The sequence below is a fragment of the Phalacrocorax aristotelis genome, chromosome W (assembly GCF_949628215.1).
Source record: "Phalacrocorax aristotelis chromosome W, bGulAri2.1, whole genome shotgun sequence".
Lineage (NCBI taxonomy): Eukaryota > Metazoa > Chordata > Aves > Suliformes > Phalacrocoracidae > Phalacrocorax > Phalacrocorax aristotelis.
The window spans coordinates 23961706-23983254 of NC_134310.1; the positions used below are offsets into that span (position 1 = coordinate 23961706).

General features: G+C 46.0%; 1 long non-coding RNA gene across 3 annotated transcripts in view; it reads right to left on the reverse strand.

The window, feature by feature from the left end:
- Positions 1-21549, reverse strand: part of LOC142049894 (uncharacterized) — a 316942-nt gene that overhangs the window by 259518 nt on the left and 35875 nt on the right. For all 3 annotated transcript variants that reach the window (XR_012657852.1, XR_012657850.1, XR_012657851.1), the window contains exon 2: positions 17900-18042. This is a non-coding gene — a long non-coding RNA (uncharacterized LOC142049894). The remainder of the gene's footprint in view (positions 1-17899; positions 18043-21549) is intronic.

A 21549-nucleotide genomic window follows, 5' to 3' on the forward strand; every position in this document is an offset into this window, starting at 1 on the left:
CCACTGCTCCACCCAGACGGGCTGTTCGGTTTTCCACACTAACTTGTGCTGACGAAGCCCCTCTGAGGCAGTGGCCCTTATGCTAAATTTTTCAACCCGATCCCCATCTGGGCAAGGGAGTCTCTCCCTAACAAGGGGCTTGCTACCCCATCTGCTACTAGTATGGTCACTACGGCCGTGAGGAGCTTCCCTGCCTCCTCGTCCATGACTTCGAGTTTCACAGGACAAGTACTAGTCCTCGTTTGTTGTTCTCCTCCCACCCCTATTATACGTTTTCCCATGGCGAGGGGCCAAGTTGGTGGCCACCGTTCGAGTGGCATCACTGTGACATCTGCCCCGGTATCCATTAACATTCCAAGGCATATCCGTGCCGGGCAACTCGGCTCTTGCGGGGTAATCATCACCGCCGCCATGGGTCTCTCGTCACAGCCTATGACCAAGGCCACGCGGGGGCCGTAACCTGCAAGTCTCGCTGGTTCTGCTCCCCTGCCTGAAGGTGCACTCCCCCTTGGCCCGCTACAGTGGGCCAAGCTCCTGGCACTGGCACCATGATGGGGGCCATTTGACTCACAGGAGGCGCGAATCCCCCTCGCTTCGCCCTCCTTTGGCTGTTTCCCGGCTTTGTGGCTGGACAATCTCTTGCCAGGTGTCCTGGCTTCCCACACACCCAGCACCTCCCTACTGGGCGCGCTCCTCCTCCATTACGTCCTCCCCTTTCCGCTAACGGGCACCCAGCTTTAAAGTGCCCTTGCCGTCCACACAAGTGACATCTCGGCCCCACCCCGGCCGCTTGCACCATCACCCTTTCTTCGCTTCCACAGTCAGGGTTCTGGCAGATGTGTGCTCCCGCACCACCATGCTGATTCAACGCCTCCTGGCGCAAGACATGCCTGATGGTTTGACCCAATGATGCCCCTGCCGCCAGGGTGTGGAGGACATCTTGTGTTTGCAGATTTGCTTGATTTCGGAGGCAATCCATAAGTACTGCAACCTTGGCTGCTGGTGGCAATTCTGATTCTATAATAGCCTTCTGCAACCTGTCACAAAACGTTGTAAATGGCTCTGCTAGTCCTTGCTGTATCTTTTGCCAAGGTTCTGCTTTTTTTTCATACCTGCCCACTTCGCTATACGCTCTGCGGGAACTCTCCGTTACCGCTTGCAGCTCCCTGCCCCTCCTCCAGGAGCTATCCGGACAGGGAATATCCAGGGCATCTCTGTCCTTACTCCATCGAGGCTACAATCTCTAGCTATCAGCCGCCAGTTAGGTAACTTGACTGACTGTCGCTGGGGCGCACCCTTCGTTAAGGGTCCTGTCTGCCTCCGAGTTACTTCCCCTAGTGCGCGTATAACCTGCTGCAGCTGCCGCAGCACGTCCTCCGCGGACCCCTCCGGAGCTGCAGCCTTATGCCTCTTTTTTGCGCACTGCAGGCAATCTGCCCCCTCTTCCCACATGCGGGCATCGGTTGCTCCCCCAACTTCTGATTCACTGCTACTTGAGGTTGATCTATACCCACCCTGTCTTCCCCTCTAGGCACCCCAATCCCCCTCCTCATCCGACTCCCATCTCAAGGGTTGCCCCGGGAGCCAGTCTCGAGGATCGGGCAGAGGGCGGCGCCGCTGCCGGCACTGCTGCCGGCACTGATCATCTTTCTCCTTCCGCTCCATCACTCCCGCTGCGTCCGCCGCCACGTCACCCTCCCCGCGCGCAGGTACCCGCACCTGTGCCAAATCGTCCCAGGGGTATGCAGGGGGGCATTCCAAAGGTCCTGCTGGCTCAACAGGGAACACCGCCGCTTCCCGATCCACCTCTTTGGGAGCCTCGGACTGAGTAGCTGGCCAGGCTACTCCGTCCGAACTCTCCCCTTCTTCCCCATCCCCCGCGATGGTTGCCCCTGTCTGCGTCCCCACTGCCCATCCTGGGTCCATTTCCGGGCTACTGTCGCCTGTAGCACCGTGCAGGCACAGCCGCGCCTGCCGCCACGTCTCCTGATCATCCCGAGCTTTCAATAGTAATCGGTGTATCTTTCCCCAGAGCTGTATGTACTGGGGTTTTCCCATCATAGCCCTTTTGGCTAACTCCTCTCTAATTCTCGCCCAATTATCTTTATTAAATATGTCTGCAGGACTCCGTATGAGCCCCTGCGTAATCATCCATTGGATGGCCTTTAAGGTAGGCGCCTTCGAAATCGAAGTTCCATATTCCTTCCCCAATCCCTTCAGTACCTTTACGACTGAATCCATGGCGCGCCCGCCGACCTGCGGCTCCCCGTCCCGCCCCTGCGTGCCTCAAGCTATCTTTTCCCCCCAGCGAGCTTGCCATGCCGCCCCGCCGATCACGTCGGGGTCACCACTTGTTGCTGTACGCCTCTACGGGAGAACTTATCTTGGGCCGCATATCTCCGGGACACAGGGCTCTACCCACCCTGGGGACAGTGATGCACAGACATCAATATGATGGATACAAAATGTCCGTTTATTTAACTGCGTCACACGCTTATATAGCTTATGCGCTTCCTGTTCCTGCCACTCCTATGGGGAGGAGTCTATCTTTCCGTCACATCCCGTGATCTTCTGGTCGCTGATCCCTGTCTATTCCCCTACACTGGATGACTGTTGATTGTCCAGGTCACTATAAATCACCTCAAGCACGGCTAGTTCCCTCAGGTACTGGATACCTTCCTCCATGGTCATCCATTTCCCTAGGCGAAATACAATATCTTCTTTGAAGGGGTACCTTTCCCTCACACCTGACAGGAGTCGCCTCCAGAGGCTGAGGGCTTGTGTCCCTTTTCCAATTGATTTGTCAATGTCCCCTTCCCTAGAGAGCGATCCCAGTTGTTTGACTTCCTTCCCCTCTAATGCCAGACTACTGGCCCCGTTATTCCAGCATCGGAGCAGCCAGGTGACAATGTGCTCACCTGAATGACAGCCAAAATCTTTTCGCATATCTCACAACTCACTCAAGGACATAGATCGGGTAGTTTCCATTTCTTGTATGAGTCCTTCCTCTTCCTCCTCCTCTCCTCGTGATGGCCCTGCTCCTTCATCATCTCTTTCTAAATGAGTTGACTTTCTCTTCCAGGATTTCCTCTTGTGTATAGGGGCAACTGATACTGGCATGGGTTGATCCTCTGATTCAGCTGCAACGTTTGACACTGGCGTTGGAGTAGCCGCAGTGCCTGTTTTGGGGGTTTGAGTGCCCACAGTGCTTGTCACTGGGGTTGGAGTAGCCGCAGTGCCTGTTGTAAGGGTTTGAGTGCCTGCAGTGCTTCTTGCTTTGTCTTTTTAGATCCAGAGGCCTTCTCTTCCCCTTGAGGGTACTGAATAGTGTTAAACAGGGCTCGATAGGCATGGGTGAGGCCCCAGCACATTGCAGCGATTTGTATCTCTCTGGGGTTGCCAGGGTGACAACATACTTCCCTCAAATATTCTACTAATTTTTCAGGATTCTGCACTTGTTCAGGGGTGAAGGCCCACAACACTGGGGGTGCCTGCTGTCTTAGGCCTTTGCCCATACTATCCCACATACCCTGCCACACATAGCTATCGAGCCTTGGGGCAGAACTCCGGATTATATTCTTAAATTGCTCATTAACCTTAGACAGAGCTGAAATGGTCTGCCAAAGTAATATCAACAGATATATCTTAACTACCCAAGGTTGTTCAAGATACTGAAAAGTTGTTGCAATGAAAGAGGAGGCATTATAGAAGATGGTAGCTAAGGTGCCATTCTGTATTTCCTCCATAAAAAACTCTCAGAGGAGGAAGTATAATTGCTAATTGCATCCATGAGGTGGTACCCAATGTACAGTAACAGCTTCAATATAAACTTCAAATACCAAATAAAACTCAAGGCCAATGTTTAAAAACAACTCTCCCAGGCAAAACATCACTAATCACTGCAGAGCACAGCAGACCACAAAAACCAACACCAGTCTTTAACAGACACGGCAAATACAAGAGCATGGTGCAGATCGGACAAACTAATATTGAGAACAGAGTCTATGCTGTGACCAGCAACCCTTCAAGCCCCACACTGGGTGCCAAAAAGGACTGTCGTGGTTCAGCCCCAGTCAGCAACTAAACACCACGCAGCCACTCGCTTACTCCCCCCACCCCTGTGGGATGGGGGAGAGAATCAGAAGAGCAAAAGCAAAAAAAACTTGTGGGTTGAGATAAGAACAGTTTAACAATGACAATAAAATAATAATGATAGTAATAACAGTAATTGTAATATAATTAAAAGGAAAAAGGAAAAAGGGAAAAAAACAGAAACACAAACAATACAACCACTCAGCACCCGCCGACCGATGCTGCCGGCCTCTGAGCCACGATTGCTGCCTCCCTCCCCCGGCCAGCTCCTCCCAGTTAACATACTGGGCGTGACGTCATATGATATGGAATATCCCTTTGGCCAGTTTGAATCTGCTCTCTTAGCTGTGCCCCCTCCCCTCCTGGCATATTGTGCACCTGGCAGAGCATGGGAAGCTAGAGAAGTCCTTGACTAGTGTAAGCACTACCTAGCAACAACTAAAACATAGGTGTATTATCAACATTGTTTTCATATGAAGTTCAAAGCACAGCACTATGCCAGCTACAGTCAAGAAAATTAACTCTATCCCAGCTAAAACCATGACACATGGTAATGTTATCTTCTAATAATTCTGATCTTGTTAATATTGCATGGATTTATAAGCATGACACCACTGCCTGTAATCATATCATCACCTGTTTCATCCCCTTTGTATTCAGTGCTGAATGGCACAGCCTCAAGACCTCTTGTTGCCAGCTGCTAAACTGTATTAGAGGCATTTAACAAATATCTGAATATCTACCTGATGTTATCCTGCCCTGTAAGCAGTGGGTGTAGTTTGCAGAAGGACATTAGGTGTCTGTGACAGTGGAAGAGAAGTCCACAAGTCCCATCTCTGTGTGTGGGCCACTTTTGGATTTGAGATTTGCTCCATGAGTGAATGAAAACTTCTCTCAAGTCTAGCTACTACCTAACCAAAGACACAGAAAACCTGATCTATAGCTATCTTCCATGGATTTCTTGTATATGGAATAATTTAGTGATGTGGATCTGTTAAGCCATGGCAGAACATCTACAGATCTTGTAGAGACCCACATGGAGAGTGGCCTTGACCAAGGAAGATGAAGCATCTAGAAGATCTTCTGGAGGTGGAAGGGCAGGGAGAATATCTTGGAGCTTTGGGCAGAAAGCTTAAATTATTCTACTAAGAATACTGATGTGTGTCAAAGGTACTATAACAGTCTATGGCAATAGACTATGGGAACATAAAAGTGGCTCAGACTCAGGTTTTGCAACCCTTTTCTCACTGACTTGCACAAGCAGTTCCAGAGACAGTCTACATGCTCCAAACTGGACAAAATGCAAAAAGGAAGCAAATAGCAAGCATGGTGAAAAGTAAGCAAGTTTCTTACACTTTCTTTAGAAAATGAAGTTCTAAATATTGGTAGCTGTAGGGGAATAGACAGGGATCGGCGACCGGAAGATCACGAGCTGTGACGGAAAGATAGACTCCTCCCCATAGGAGTGGCAGGAACAGGAAGCGCAAGAGCTATATAAGCGTGTGACGCAGCTAAATAAACGGATATTTTGTATCCATCATATTGATGCCTGTGTATCACTGTCCCCAGGGTGGGTAGAGCCCTGTGTCCCGGAGATGCGGCCCAAGATAAGTTCTCCCGTAGAAGCGTACAGCAACAAGTGGTGACCCCGACGTGATCGGCGGGGCAGCATGGCAAGTTCGCCGGGGGAAAAGATAGCTTGAGGCACGCAGGGGCGGGACGGGGAGCCGCAGGTCGGCGGGCGCGCCATGGATTCAGTCGTAAAGGTACTGAAGGGATTGGGGAAGGAATATGGTACTTCGATATCGAAGGCGCCTACCTCAAAGGCCATCCAATGGATGATTACGCAGGGGCTCATACGAAGTCCCGCAGACATATTTAATAAGGATAAGTGGGTGAGAATTAAAGAGGAGTTAGCCGAAAGGGCTATGATGGGAAAACCCCAGTACATACAGCTCTGGGGAAAGATACACCGATTACTATTGAAAGCTCGGGATGATCAGGAGACGTGGCGGCAGGCGCGGCTGTGCCTGCACGGTGCTACAGGCGACAGTAGCCCGGAAATAGACCTAGGATCGGCAGTGGGGACGCAGACAGGGGCAAGCATCGCGGGGGATGGGGAAGAAGGGGAGAGTTCGGACGGAGTAGCCTGGCCAACTACTCAGTCTGAGGCTCCCAAAGAGTCGGATCGGGAAGCGGCGGTGTTCCCTGTTGAGCCAGCAGGACCTTTGGAATGCCCCCCTGCATACCCCGGGACGATTTGGCGCAGGCGCGGGTACCTGCGCGCGGGGAGGGTGACGTGGCGGCGGACGCAGCGGGAGTGACGGAGCGGAAGGAGAAAGATGATCAGTGCCGGCAGCAGCGCCGCCCTCTGCCCGACCCTCGAGACTGGCTCCCGGGGCAACCCTTGAGATGGGAGTCGGACGAGGAGGGGGATTGAGGTGCCTGGAGGGGAGGACAGGATGGGTATAGATCAAGCTCGAGTAGCAGCGAATCAGATATTGGGGGAGAAACCGATGCCCACATGTGGGAAGAGGGGGCAGCTTGCCTGCAGCGCGCAAAAAAGAGGCATAAGGCAGCAGGGACTCGGAGGACCAATCAGAAGGAGGGAGGAGAGGGACCATCAAAAAAGGACGTCCGGGGCGCTGCAGCTCCAGAGGGGTCCCCGGAGGACGTGCTGCGGCAGCTGCAGCAGGTTATGTGCTCACTAGGGGAAGTAACTCGGCGGCAGACAGGACTCTTAACGAAGGGTGCGCCCCAGCGACAGTCAGTCGAGTTACCTAACTGGCGGCTGATAGCTAGAGATTGTAGCCTCGATGGAGTAAGGATAGAGATGCCCGGGATCTTCCCTGTCCAACTAGCTCCAGGAGGAGGGGTGGAGTGGACGCCGATAGATGCCAAGCTAGTGCGAAGTTTATGGCGAGAAATTAGAGAAAAGGGGCTGAAAGACGAAGGAGTAGGATTGCTGCTGGACGCTGCGCATGCAGCGCCGTTGACCCCCTCTGATGCTAAGCAGTTGGCGAAAGCAATATTGGCTCCCACAATGTACATGCTTTGGAAGGAGGCAATGCACAGAGCCTGCCATGCCCTCGTACAGCAAGCGGCGGCAGTTCCGGGCCACCCGCTGAGAGGGACCACCCTTGACCGGCTCACTGGAAAGGGTCAAGGACTGGAAACCCCGCAGTTGCAAGCAGCAGAATTAAGGGGCAGGGAGCTGCAAGCGGTAACAGAGCGTTCCCGCAAAGCGTATAGCGAAGTGGGCAGGTATGAGAAAAAAGCAGAACCTTGGCAAAAGATACAGCAAGTACTAGCAGAGCCATTTACAACGTTTTGTGACAGGTTGCAGAAGGCTATTATAGAATCAGAATTGCCACCAGCAGCCAAGGTTGCAGTCCTTATGGATTGCCTCCCAAGTCAAGCAAATCCACAAACACAAGATGTCCTCCGCACCCTGGCGGTGGGGGCATCATTGGGTCAAACCATTAGGCATGTCTTGTGCCAGGAGGCGTTGAATCAGCATGGCGGTGTGGGAGCGCATGTCTGCCAGAACCCTGACTGTGGAAGCGAAGAAAGGGTGATGGTGCAAGCGGCCAGGGTGGGGCCGAGATGTCACTTGTGTGGACGGCAAGGGCACTTTAAAGCTGGGTGCCCGTTAGCGGAAAGGGGAGGACGTAATGGAGGAGGAGCACGCCCAGTAGGGAGGTGCTGGGTGTGTGGGAAGCCAGGACACCTGGCAAGAGATTGTCCAACCACAAAGCCGGGAAACGGCCAAAGGAGGGCGAAGGGAGGGGGATTCGCGCCTCCTGTGAGTCAAATGGCCCCCATCACGGTGCCAGCGCCAGGAGCTTGGCCCACCGTAGAGGGCCAAGGGGGAGTGCACCTTCAGGCAGGGGAGCAGAACCAGTAAGATTTACAGGTTACGGCCCCCGCGTGGCCTTGGTCATAGGCTGTGACGAGAGACCCATGGCGGCAGTGATGATTACCCCACAAGAGCCAAGTTGCCCGGCACGGATATGCCTGGGAATATTAGTGGATACCGGGGCAGATGTCACAGTGATGCCACTCGAATGGTGGCCACCAACTTGGCCCCTCGCCATGGGAAAACGTATAATAGGGGTGGGAGGAGAACAACAAACGAGGACTAGTACTTGCCCTGTGAAACTCGAAGTCCTGGACGAGGAGGCAGGGAAGCTCCTCGCGGCCGTAGTGACCATACTAGTAGCAGATGGGGTAGCAAGCCCCTTGTTGGGGCAGGATGCCCTTGCCCAGATGGGGATCGGGTTGAAAAATTTAGCATAAGGGCCACTGCCTCAGAGGGGCTTCGTCAGCACAAGTTAGTGTGGAAAACCGAACAGCCCGTCTGGGTGGAGCAGTGGCCCCTGACAACAGAGAAAACAGAGGCTGTAAGAGCTATAGTAAAACGAGAGCACGAAGCAGGGCACCTAGAGCCCTCGATGAGCCCGTGGAACACCCCTATATTTGCTATAAAAAAAAAAAAAAAAGATAAAAACCAATGGAGGATGCTGCATGACCTTAGAGCAGTAAATCAGCAAATGGAGGACATGGGGCCTCTCCAACCTGGCCTACCAGATCTGAGTGCTGTCCCGAAAGGATGGCGAGTCATTGTTTTAGATATCAAAGACTGCTTCTTCAGCATTCCGCTACATCCAGATGATAGAAAGAGATTTGCCTTTACTCTGCCCGCGGTGAACCGCGCAGAACCAGGTAGTAGATGGCAGTGGACAGTACTTCCGCAGGGGATGAAAAATTCTCCAGCGATCTGCCAGAGGTATGTGGCTTCTGCATTGCAGCAAGTAAGGCAACAGTATCAGGAGAGAATCTACATGATCCACTACATGGATGACGTCCTCATAGCTGCGCCCACCGAGGCGTTGTGTGAACAAGTCTTTTCAGACACCCAAAGGGGCCTTGCAGGACAGGGCCTCAAGGTAGCTGAGGCAAAGGTACAGCGAGGACCAGTGTGTGGATTTCTGGGTGCTAGAATACAAGGGGATTCCATACAAGCTCAGCCTATTAAACTTACACCTAAGGTTAAAAATTTACACGATGTACAGAAGCTGGTAGGAGCACTGCAGTGGTTGCGGACATTCGTGCGCGTCACCGGTGAGGAGATGCAACCTTTCTATGCGTTGCTGAAAGGGACCGACCCATGGGAGCCCAGGAGTTTAGACGCTGAGGCAGTCCAGCAGTTGCAGATGATAGAGCGTCGAATGCAAAAGGAAGGAGTATGGCAGTGGGACCCTCAGGAGGAATTAATTGCAGGTTGGATTCTGACCGCCGGTGGAGGATTAGGATTGCTATATCAAATACGGGCAGGGGAAGAAAAACCACTGCGATGGGTATATCAGAAGGTTCCCAAGGATGCATTCTCCACAAAAGTCAAGGTAGCCGGGGGAATGATTTGGCGTCTGTGACGGGAAAGCAAGGGAATCTTTGGGAAGGAGCCAGATAAGCTGACAGTGCCGTGGAATGGGGAGAAATGGCGGAAGGTGGTAGAGAGTGAAGAGGATATACAATTGGCGGTATACTCATACCCAGGGAAAATCGTCACAGGCACGGTACAGAGGTGGGCCGAGACAGCCAAAGTGGTGGATTTAAGTGTGGATAGTAGAGTTTTGGATACCCCTCACCCAGGACCAACATATTTCACAGACGCTTCCTCGAAGACGAACAGAGTGGCGGTAGTGTGGAAACAAGAGAATAGTTGGATGCGCCAGACGTATTAGGAGCAGGGTAAAAGTGTGCAGTGGCTGGAGGCGAAAGCACTAGAGATGGCCCTGCGAAAGGATATAGATCGGCATATAAATGTGTGCACGGACTCCTTATACGTGTATAAACTAGTCACGTCCATGAAACGAGAGGGTGTACCACACACGGAAATTGCCTTGATGCTAGAGGTTGCTTTATCGCAGCGAGGAGCAACTGTGACAGTAATTCACATTCGCAGTCATCAGACAGGGCCAGGACCACTGATTGAGGGGAATCGCATGGCTGATGAGGCAGCCGCGGGAGTCTGGACATTGGCGGAGGCAAAGAAACTGCATCAACAACTGCACCTGGGTGCTAAAGCCTTGGCAAAGGAGTGTGGCATCTCAATAAGAGCAGCAAGAGAAGTAGTAGCCACCTGTCCTTACTGTCAGCACTCGCCATTGTGGGAGGCAGGAGTCAACCCTCGAGGACTGGAAGCAAATGCTATCTGGCAGACTGACTTTACTGAATGTCCACAGTTGGCCCCCGGACGGCACCTGGCAATTACAATTGATACATACAGTGGAGTCATCATGGCTACTCAACATCGGAAACAGACCGCAACGCACTTGACTGCGCATTGGACCACGGTAATGGCGTGGCTTGGAAAGCCCACCGAGATAAAAACAGATAATGGACCATGCTTTCGGGCTCGAAGTACCGAAGAATGGTGTAAAGCTTGGAATCTTGTATTAAAACACGGCATTGCTTACAATAGCACAGGGCAGGCAATAGTAGAACGCGCTCATCGCACCTTGAAAGCAAAAATAATACAGCTTGGGGAGGGGGAGGGGTATAAGGGAGCTATACCCATAGCAGCTCAGCAAACTATTTTAATGCGTGCATTATATTCGCTTAATCATTTTATACGCGGGCAGGAGCAAGTTACAGCAGTGGAGAAGCATTTTGGCAAAGCTCAAGCAGGCAAGCGCTATCCGCAGGTACGAGTAAGGTTCCCAGGCAGTGAGCAATGGGAGAGAGGATGGAAACTGAGATGCCTGGGGAGGGGCTACGCCGCGGTTGAGAATGAAGGGCGCATAGAATGGGTGCCTGCAAAGTGTGTGAAAGCAGAACTGTGCAAGGATGTACAATGAATAATCCCTTTCTGAGTTGTCTCTTTGCAGGGTCTGCTGACATGGATCCTCATGCTAGCCATACCATTGGGAAAAGAAATTAGCTCCTTGACAAGATCGCAAGCAATATTGCAACGAGAGTGACACTGGGAAAGGGCAGCAAAAGAGAGATATAAACTGGGATTGGATAGTAATAATTGGGGGGATCTTGTTGTGTGTAGTAACCATGGTTACTTGTGGGCTGCCATTGTTATGCTGTGTTATAAGACAAATCAGAGAGCGCCTGCAAGAGTTACATGAACATAGACGTGACCGCAATATGTATCCGCTTACGCAAGTAGCTTTGTAGAACTTTTAGCAGCATGGGGAGGGGGAGATGTAGGGGAATAGACAGGGATCGGTGACCGGAAGATCACGGGATGTGACGGAAAGATAGACTCCTCCCCATAGGAGTGGCAGGAACAGGAAGCGCAAGAGCTATATAAGCGTGTGACGCAGTTAAATAAACGGACATTTTGTATCCATCATATTGATGTCTGTGCATCACTGTCCCCAGGGTGGGTAGAGCCCTGTGTCCCGGAGATATGCGGCCCAAGATAAGTTCTCCCGTAGAAGCGTACAGCAACAGTAGCAAAAGTATGAAAATGTGTTTTAAATTAAATTACTTTTAAACCAAAGGTATCTTCAAAGGATATAAAGCTTGCACATATTGAAAGCACTGAAACTAAGAGTATTACATATATATAACACTTTACAGTAAATCCTTTATCACTTCCGACTCAGTTACAGGGAACAGTCTCACGTCTATCCATAAATTCCTTCTGATGAGATACCACTTATGTCCAATAGCAGGGTGTTTTTAATTAAAAGGGGAAAAGACAAATTGAAATTATACCTCGTGTCTGGTATCTTTATTACTGTAAAAGGGAAATACAGTTTTTTCTACTGTTTTCAGTCCAGCTCACATTCTTAGGAAGCAGATATGTAAACCTTAAAAATAAGTGTTTATGGGAAGTTGTCTTGGCCACATCAGATTTTACTGAGCTCATATTATAATTTTACTTTTCTTTTGTCGATAAAAGAAATGTAAGCTAACATGGATAATCTGTTCTTATCTAAAGCAAACATTCCTTACAAAAGGTGGAATATGTATATGAACTAACCTACTCACTAACCTTCAGAGAAGAATGCCAGGTATCAGACAATAAAGCAAAATTAAAAAATTTCTATTGAATTTCTGTGAGCATCTGGCATATTGAATGCTGTCATTTTTTCACGCTCTCTCCAAGCTACCCATAAAAAAACCAAATAATCCCATTAACAAGGGAAAAAAAAAAAAGGTGAAGTCTTACATTTGATTTATTTTTGAATCCAAAAAGTTCTGTACTTTTTCTGTACCAGTGTTAGTAAAAACCACCATTCTGAAATGGGAACGCAATATCTGTTTTCCTTTGTTATTATCACTGGAATAGTACACAGGGGAACATGTACAAAGAGACTAGCAAACCCTGTGTATACAGTCTGCTGGAGTTCAGAAAAAGAGAAAGAAATTATTTCCTTATAATCCCCTATAACAGCAGTATCAGCACACACCTCGGAAGACACACAGATCAGGGAGCACACAGAGCAACACACGGTCAAATCCCTCTGTCAGTTGCTTTCCTCTAGCATGGGCCCAGAATGCACTCCCACGAGTTACTAATATTTAACAACCTGAGCTCAGGGTTTGACTTAATAACGAAACTGGTGAAGATTTCTGTGTTTTCACATCCAACTGCATGCAGATACTGGTTTCCTGAGAATTTATACAGACAGAAAAAAATCTGTCTGCCTCTCCTGCCCTTCATTTTCTTTCTTCCCCAACATCAAGCTCCAGTCCTCAAATAGCATCATGATGTGAGGAACACTTACTTTTAGTTACAAACTGAATTATTGGATACATGTTTGTCTTTCTCTTCCAAAAAATATATATAATGCATTAAATCTGATCAAATATAAGGATTAATTAATAACATTGAGGAGAAAAACAAAGAGGCTAATTCATTCTTTTTAAACTGAATTTTATCTCACCTTTCTATTTAGTTTTAAATTTTTAAATGGTTAGGCCAGCAATCATGATTCCAGCAAATAAATCCGCCTTTAATTGATCTGGACTGCTTCAAGTGGAAAACACTATAACCACATGTAAGTGCCTGCTGATTTAGCTGTTTGTGTTGGATTATCAAAAGAATCCAGGAGCTGCTTGTCCAGTTTCAGAAAGATTGAAGTCCACACTCCTTTGCACTTCTTGGAAATGCTAGACTTTATTAATTTAGTAAGGATAATGTCAAGCTTTTTTTTTTTAAGAATCTTTAAAAGAATTTACATGCATCAGACTAGGCCAAAAGAAGAAACAGTTTTCATATGCTGTGAGTATAAAGTCAACTTCCCCAGGGAGATGATGCACATTATGCTTTTTTTATGCTTTTGATTTAAAGCACACTGAACTAAGCTTCTGGGAAGTGGTGTACTGTTCTGCAACCATAATAATTTGTATTAATCTTAGTGTAATACTGTTCTTTCATATCAACTTTGTTTCATATTTGTGAAAATATCTTTCCATAATGTACTTTGAATGGAATTCATCCTTTATCCATTAAGCTATTTATTCTCATACTAAAGATATAAAACTACCTATCACTTACAGAAACATCCCTGGCTGTGTTCTTTGCCTATTTAAAGATCATAACTCTGGGCAAGTAAACTATTTCCAAAGCATAGCAGTGCATTTGTTTGTTCAGATGGTTCCCTTTCCTTTTTCTCCATTTAATTTCAGTGCAACAAAGCACAAAAAACTATATGAACTGGGAGGTGTATGAGGCCAGTTCCGTTAGAGCGTTATAGAGTAACAATAAAAGAATGGGGACGATAAGGATCAGGGCAAAGTTCTTTACAAGAAAAACAAAGGACTACATCCATCTTTTGAACTTCAACAATAGCCAGGCTTATCACTATAATCAAAGGACAGATCCAGAATGGGATTTATACACCTTAATCAGACTTCAAAAGTTTCAGTCAAAAAATGAGATTCAACTGCTGCTTATTTTCCTGACTTCAGCAACCACCCAGAGCTTTCTAGGTACTTCACTCTTGGTCTACAATCCAGAAAGGCCTGTCATTTTGCTTCCCCAGGGGCATAATCCAGCAGGCATGCTTGATCCTCTGGATGGAATTTATCTCATCTAGCCATAGGCTCTACAATTTAGCTGTCTGCAGCTGAGATATTAATCCTCAGCTCCATTTCTGGCCAATGAAACACTTGCAGGATGTAGTTTACCAGCTTTATTGCCTGCCTTAGTGATCACAAAGCCCTGTAAATTCCCAATTATCTGCAATGACTGTAAAGGGATCTTAGACAATTAGTTCAGACTTTCATATCTACTGTTCATATTAAGCCAGATGAATTCTAGCCTTTCAGACTCTTCATAAATAATAGCTTTAGCTGCTTTCTGTATAAAATGCACCAGAACACCAGGAGGAGATAGAGGAGCCTACAGCCTTTACAGAACAGAATAGGGTTTAATGCGTTCCTCCAGGAAACAATTAATTGACCTGAGGGGATTCAGATCCATCTCTTCCACTGATCAAGATAAGGACCTCTTTACAATACAGACAGACTGTATATAGAAGTGGGGGAGAGGTTTACCTACCATACTATTTGCTGAAACAGGGCCATAAAGGGATATGGTATCTTTTAATTTCCAAGATTCACTTTAACATTAAATGTATAATCAGCAAGGGATGTCAAGACTAAAATCCAGGAGTCCCACTATTAAATGAGTGCACTAATAACTATGCTGCTAATTGATGCTCCTTTAATTCTCCTGCCTTGGTTCCATGAACCTCACATTCCTTTCTTCAAAAGGCCTAGGTCTGACAATAGAGGTGGACAGTAGGAGACACATATGCTGTAACAAGATGAGGGGTGTTGTCGGGGGGTCAGCATATGCTGGTTTTGTTGTAGGGCCCTTCAAGAACAAGTCAGCTGTATGAAAAAGGAAACACAACTGCTGTGTCTTCTCACCACACAGAAAAGGAAATCAAATGCACTGAAGAGATCTGAGCCAAGTGCCTAAGCTCCACAGGGGTGGTGGAAGGTCAGGGACACATCTGTGTTCAGCATCTCCTATGTCTCATCTCCTCATTCAGCTTGAATTTCTGAGATGATTCTTAAATGCCCAACTCTTCTCATAATTTTATCAGGATTTTAAGTGTCTAACTCTGGTTTTAGAGCTCTAGTCTGGGGATCAAATTGCTGAAAGCTGTATGCCACATTGTCTGACTTACAGGCTTCCACATCTTTCCCTTGATTTGTCTCTAGAAGCTTATCATATGTTTTATCAACAACATGAAATAACCCATATGACCAGGTCAAATTTAACTTATCCCAAGTCCATAGCCAAAAAAGCAGCAAGTAAAGAAGTGCCAGAGAGAACAGTGACCAGAGGACAAAAAGTCAAGAAAAAATACAGTGGAAAATTTAGCAGATTGAAATATTTTTCTATAAATAATAAAAGGGGGAAAAAGAACTGGAATAACCATTGATACCTGATACCAGCTTCAAAAGAACATACGGCCCCCTCTAATTGGAGCAACATAGCTAAGTTTTTAAATACTTGGAATACTTCATTAATAAGATAGTCCTAGAACTTGCTATATGTGATTAGATAGAAGGAACTCTGGACATGCTATAGCCTTGAGTAGAATAAATAAGGGAAATGTACTAGAATAAGCTAGTTCAGTATCAGTAAGAATTGTGTAACCAAGCCAAAAATGACCTGAGCATTCCTAAAGACTGAGTTCAACCAGCAGACATGGTGAGAAAGACTATCGACAACCACCAGAGTGATATCCTGAAGAACATGGAATTTCACACTAAGCCATAACAATGAACTACGTGAGCTTGGCAAAATAATTTGACGGCCAGAGACAGGAACTGAGAGATAGAGAAGCACTTGTTTTACAACTCTGTCCTTGAGGAGAGCTGAGAGACTGATCAAAGCAAACATCCCACCTCAGAAGACACTGAGAATGGGGTGATAAAGCATATAGTCAAGGAGAACTAATTGGGATATAGATAAGAACTAAAACTAAGGGCCCATTAGGGGAACTATCCTTGCGATAATACTGAAAATCAGGTCCATAGGCCAGGAACCACCCCCCCCTCTAATAAGTCCCTTACTCCCAGAGCATGTGTGGTAAATTAAAAGTGAGCTTCATCTTTACATGGAAGTGAGACAGAAATTAACCAATTTTTAGCTGAGGTGTGTGAAGATTAGCTGTGACTGACACATTTAACTGTATAAATGCCTTGTAGTTTCTCAGTGCAGGGTGCTAGCTTCATGGGTTGCCGCCTAGCACCAATCTTTGAGCAACAATGAATTAAATGAACTACCTCTGCTGTGTGTGTAGTTTGGCATTTTGCACGCCAGGCAAATGAACCCACTTTTCAGGATAACAAGAGGACCCTGGAAGACCACCAAAGAACATAATGCGCATGCATTAAGGACATTTTCATATATTAATCAGTTCCAAGAATAGTATTAATACAGTAATTATTTCCTAGAAATTTAATGAATATGTATATTTTGATTGCATATAACACCTGTAGTAGAGCAACTCAGCATGCACACTAGGTGGAGCGATCATCCCCTGTGCACCCAGCGCCACAATAAAGAATGGCTGCTTTCTAAAACTACAGATTGAGTTTTAGAGGGTTCTTATATTTGCTGGCTTATGGTATCACCATCACATTCAAGGAAGAGTTCTTAAAAAAATAAAAATCAAATATTCGCTATCCAAAGAGAGTCATGATAATCTGAATTAGGTTGCCTTCTCACCCAGTTTAAACTGAATACAGTGCTGAAATCATAGTACTGAAGGCAGGAGTCTATACTCTGAAGTACACTGTGTAAACAGAGCACATCACTGCAGCTTTAGTATAAAGTATAATGTACACAACAGGAAATGGCAGCAAAATTATCACATTTATGTTTACCTTTGGCCCCAGTTTAGGTGGCACTTCAAAGACTGCTCTCCTAAACAGGGTAGTCAAATATCAGTGTGTCATGGTTTAACCCCAGCTGGCAACTAAACACCACACAGCCACTCACTCCCCTTACTGTTGATCATGGAACACAGCTGAAAATTAAGGAGCAGCTCTCAAGCCATGCAACAATGTTGATGTTTAGCCAACAACTCGGCCCCACACAGCTGCTTGCTCACTCACTCCCCCACCAGCAGGATGGGGGAAGAAAATCAGAAGGGTAAAACTTATGGGTTGAGATAAGAACAGTTTAATAATAAAAATAAAACAATAACAAAAAATTAATAAAAGGGAGAATAACAAGAGAGGCAAAACCTGGGCTGGGGAAGAATGGAAATGAACCACCAAAACAAACAGCACCTGACACAGCCACCCAAAACCACCAACCCCCAAGCTGCAACCAGCCCTCTGTATACCAACTGCCCTGGTTAATATACTGGTCATGGTGTCACATGGTATGGAATGAATCTCCCATTGGCTAGTTTGGGTCAGCTGTCTTGGCTGTGGCCCTGCCCCTCCTGGCCTCTTGCTCATGTGGTAGAGCATGGGAAGCTAGAAAGGTCCCTGACTACTATAGGCACTGCTTAGCAACACTTAGTTGGTACTTAACAGCAACTAAAGCATCAAAACCAGCACAAGCAAGGTATGGAAATGAAGCATGACAAAAGAGAAGGACAAAAAAGGGGCAGCATGCAAAAAAACATGAAAATGTGAGGAAGAAGAATCTAAAGACAGAAGGTGAGAACATTGTCTTAGACAGTAAGAATAAAGGGAAAGACTGAAAGATAAACTGAAAGGAATATGGAAATTGAAGCAAACGGTAAATGAGAGTTAGGTGGCTTTTTTCATGACATTTCTATACTTAACTATGTTGCCTTACCTTGAAAGTGGAAGAAAGGAAGGGATATTTCTCTTGTCTTCCTTGCAGGGCTGGAACTAGACAACATCCCTCTGGAGAACCACTTGCCCATGTTTCCAGTCAAAGTACTGCAATTACCTTTCCTCTCCCAGACAGCAATGAACCTATGCAAATCACATAAGCATTTTATTTATGTAGATTAAGTGCAGACCACCAGCAAGCTAAAAGGTGTTCTATGCCATGATTTCTAAAGAAGCATACAAAAGTTAGATAGTGGATTCCTACTTAAATCCTATAAATACCTATCACTGTTTAGGAAATACAACTCATAAAATATGAAAAAGGGAGTAAGAATGGTAGGTAAATTATAGATCTACTACTACTATCATTAAAAGATATATATTTGGCAGCATGCTATTGAGTTTAGTCCTTCAACAACTGCAGCAAATCTGAGTGGACTTAAACTTTATGGTCACAGCTAAAAGCCCAGCAATGTACAGATGCAGCTGTTTGCTGTCTGTTATCAGTAATCTTTTATCTTCCCTTTGAAGGTAATCTATCCATCAAATTGTACAAAGCTCAGCAGGTTTTTTTTCTGATTTCCTTTTCAAAAAGGAAACAAAAACTGGTTTTCAGTATGAAGTTTAACTAGTGGAGGCTTTTATTCTTTTCCTACTGATCAGACATCTTTGGAGCAGTGTGTTACAGGGGATCATGGAAAGAAAAATGACAGCCTTTGCTGATCTTCACAAACATTAAAAAAAAAACCCAAAACACTTCTGCATTACTGATACTCTTCCTAAACCTTTAAAATTTAGGGGTAAGGGGATACCAACAGGAATTACAGTAGGTAGAGCCAAGGGTTGGCATGGCATTGCCTGAGGGTAGCAATGCTAGTGGGAAGATTTACACTGCTCCTAGGAGCATGGAGGGCTCAGGAGCATATCTGAAATGCCTCTACACCAATGCATGCAGTATGAGAAACAAACAGGCTGAACTAGAAGCATTGCTTAGTTCCCAGAACTATGATATCATTGGTATTAGCGAGGCTTGGTAGAATGAGACCCACCAAGGGACCAGGGAAGTTATTGGCAAAGATTATAGAGCGGGTCATCTTGAGTGCGCTCACCAGGCACATGCAGGACAACCAGGGGATCAGGCCCAGCCAGCATGGGTTCGTGAAAGGCAGGTCCTGCCTGACCAAGCTTATCTGGGGGTGCTGGTTGACAGCAGACTCAACATGAGCAGCATCCAGTATAACCAGCTGGTCAAGAGAGGCGATTATCCCACTGTATTTAGTATTGGTGTGGCCTCACCTTGACTGTTGTGTGCAGTTCTGGGCCCCACAGTTTAAGAAGGATGTTAAGGTACTTGAATGCATCCAAAGGAGGGCAACAAAGCTGGTGAAAGGACTAGAAGGAATATTCTACAAGAAGCATCTAAAAACACTGGGTTTGTCTAGTTTGGAGAAAAGGAGGCTGAGGGGTGACCTCATTGCTCTCTACAGCTTCCTGAGGAGGGGAAGTGGAGAGGGAGGTGCTCATCTCTTCTCCCTGGTATCCAGTGATAGGTCACATGGGAATGGTTCAAAGCTGTGTTAGGGGAAGCTCAGACTTGACATTAGGAAGCATTTCTTTACAGAGAGAGTGGTCAAACACTAGAACAGATTTCCTAGAGAGGTGGTCGATGCCCCAAGCCTCTCAGTGTTTAAGAGGCATTTGGACAATGCCCTTACTAACATGCTTTAGCTTTTGTTCAGCCCTGAAGTGGCCAGGAGTTGGACTAGATGAGCATTGTAGGTCCCTTCCAACTGAACTATTCTATTCTATTCAAAATATTCAATAGAAAACTCTTTGAAAGCATTAGCTTTTCTTTCCCCAAACATGAAGAGTAAGGTAGCCACAACTGGCATGGCAATAGGTATCTGCCTCTCTGGAAAAATGGTGTCTGGCTTGAAGGTGGGGATATTGAATCTGTTCAAACAAAAAACAGTCAACAAACACTTCCTCTGAGCTTTCAACAGATTTTATTTAATTTTTAAAGTCTTGAGTAGTTTGCTCTTTTTTTTGCAGGCTTCACTATAACCCAGTGCTGGCACACAAAGAACTCTTCTCTGTGTATATTCACCCTATTGTTTTTCTGGCTTCTAAGTTAGTAGCAGATATTTCCTGAGAAAGCCTGATCCCACATGGGTTTTGGTTCAGGGCTGTTTGGCAGTATGGGGCATCACTTTCACTAAATTTCATTGCATCCCGTTTTGGCTGGGCTAGAGTTAATTTTCTTCACTGTAGCTGGTATAGTGCTGTGTTTTGGATTTGGTATGAGAATAGTGCTGATGGCACATTGATGTTTTAGTTGTTAAGTAGCAGCTATGTGTTCCTAAGTAGTACCTGTACTAGTCAAGGACTTTTCCAGCTTCCCATGCTCTGCCAGGTGCACAAGAAGCCGGGAGGGGATGGGGCACAGTCAAGACAGCTGATTCAAACTGACCAAAGGGATATTCCATACAATATGATGTCATGCTCAGCATATAAGGCTGGGGGAAGAAGAAGGGGGGGAGCATTCAGAGTGATGGCATTTGTCTTCCCAAGTAACTGTTACACTTGATGGAGCCCTGCTTTCCTGGAGATGGCTGAACACCTGCCTGTCAATGGGAAGTAGTGAATGAAGTCCTTGTTTTGTTTTGCTTGTGTGTGCAGCTTTTGCTTTTCCTTTTCATTATATTATCATTGTTGTTAGTAGTATTACTATTACTGTTTTGCCTTACCTATTAAACTGTATTTATCTCAACCCACAAGTTTTTCTCACTTTTACCCTTCTGATTGTCTCCCCCATCCCACCAGGGGGGAGTGAGCGAGCAGTTGTGTGTGGTTTAGTTGCTGGCTGGGGCTAAACCATGACACCTTTCTACAGCTGCATTTGCATATTTTGTGGGAAACACGGAATATCTGTTAATGCAAAATTTTACAACAACTTTACCTTTTAAGGACTTTCTTACTACAGGTCATGGTTAAATGATTAGTAGTAGTGGATTACCACAGAAAAATGATATTGAAACCAGAAGTGAGGAAAAGACAAGGAAACTAATTCAGTCAAAATGTATTTCTCAATGTCTACTGAGTAACATTAAATTAAAAATGGACAATTTGCCATTTTCCCTTTCTTAATTTATTTTAAATTTCAGACAGTGCTACATAGATGGAAGTGGCTTGCTTACAATTCCTTTAGGATTAATTTGCTTTCTGCTCATTGAGTGAAAAAAAGAAAATTTTACTCTAGAAATGGCATAGGGATTTCCAGCTGCTTTAGCTTAACTTACGTGAGCTAGGTGATCTTAGTGTCTCAGTGTTTCTGTATTTTTAAAATTTGGAATATGGACTCCTAAATTTACTGTCCAAAAGCCTAAGTGTGTGACAGATTAATATTAAATTAACTTTTTCATCCCACACACTCTGAGATTCAAAAAAAATATTTTTTTAGTGCTAGACAAAATAATTTTCAATATATTTCAATAGATTTTCTTTTTCATTAGAAAGACAGATTTCCCAAATGTTTTTTGGTGGAAAGAGACATGTACTCTGCAGTAGTGACTGGGATTTGGGACACTCATACTGATGTTCACCTTTCTCAATTGTAGACATCTGAAATTTGAACATTTGATTCTGATCTAG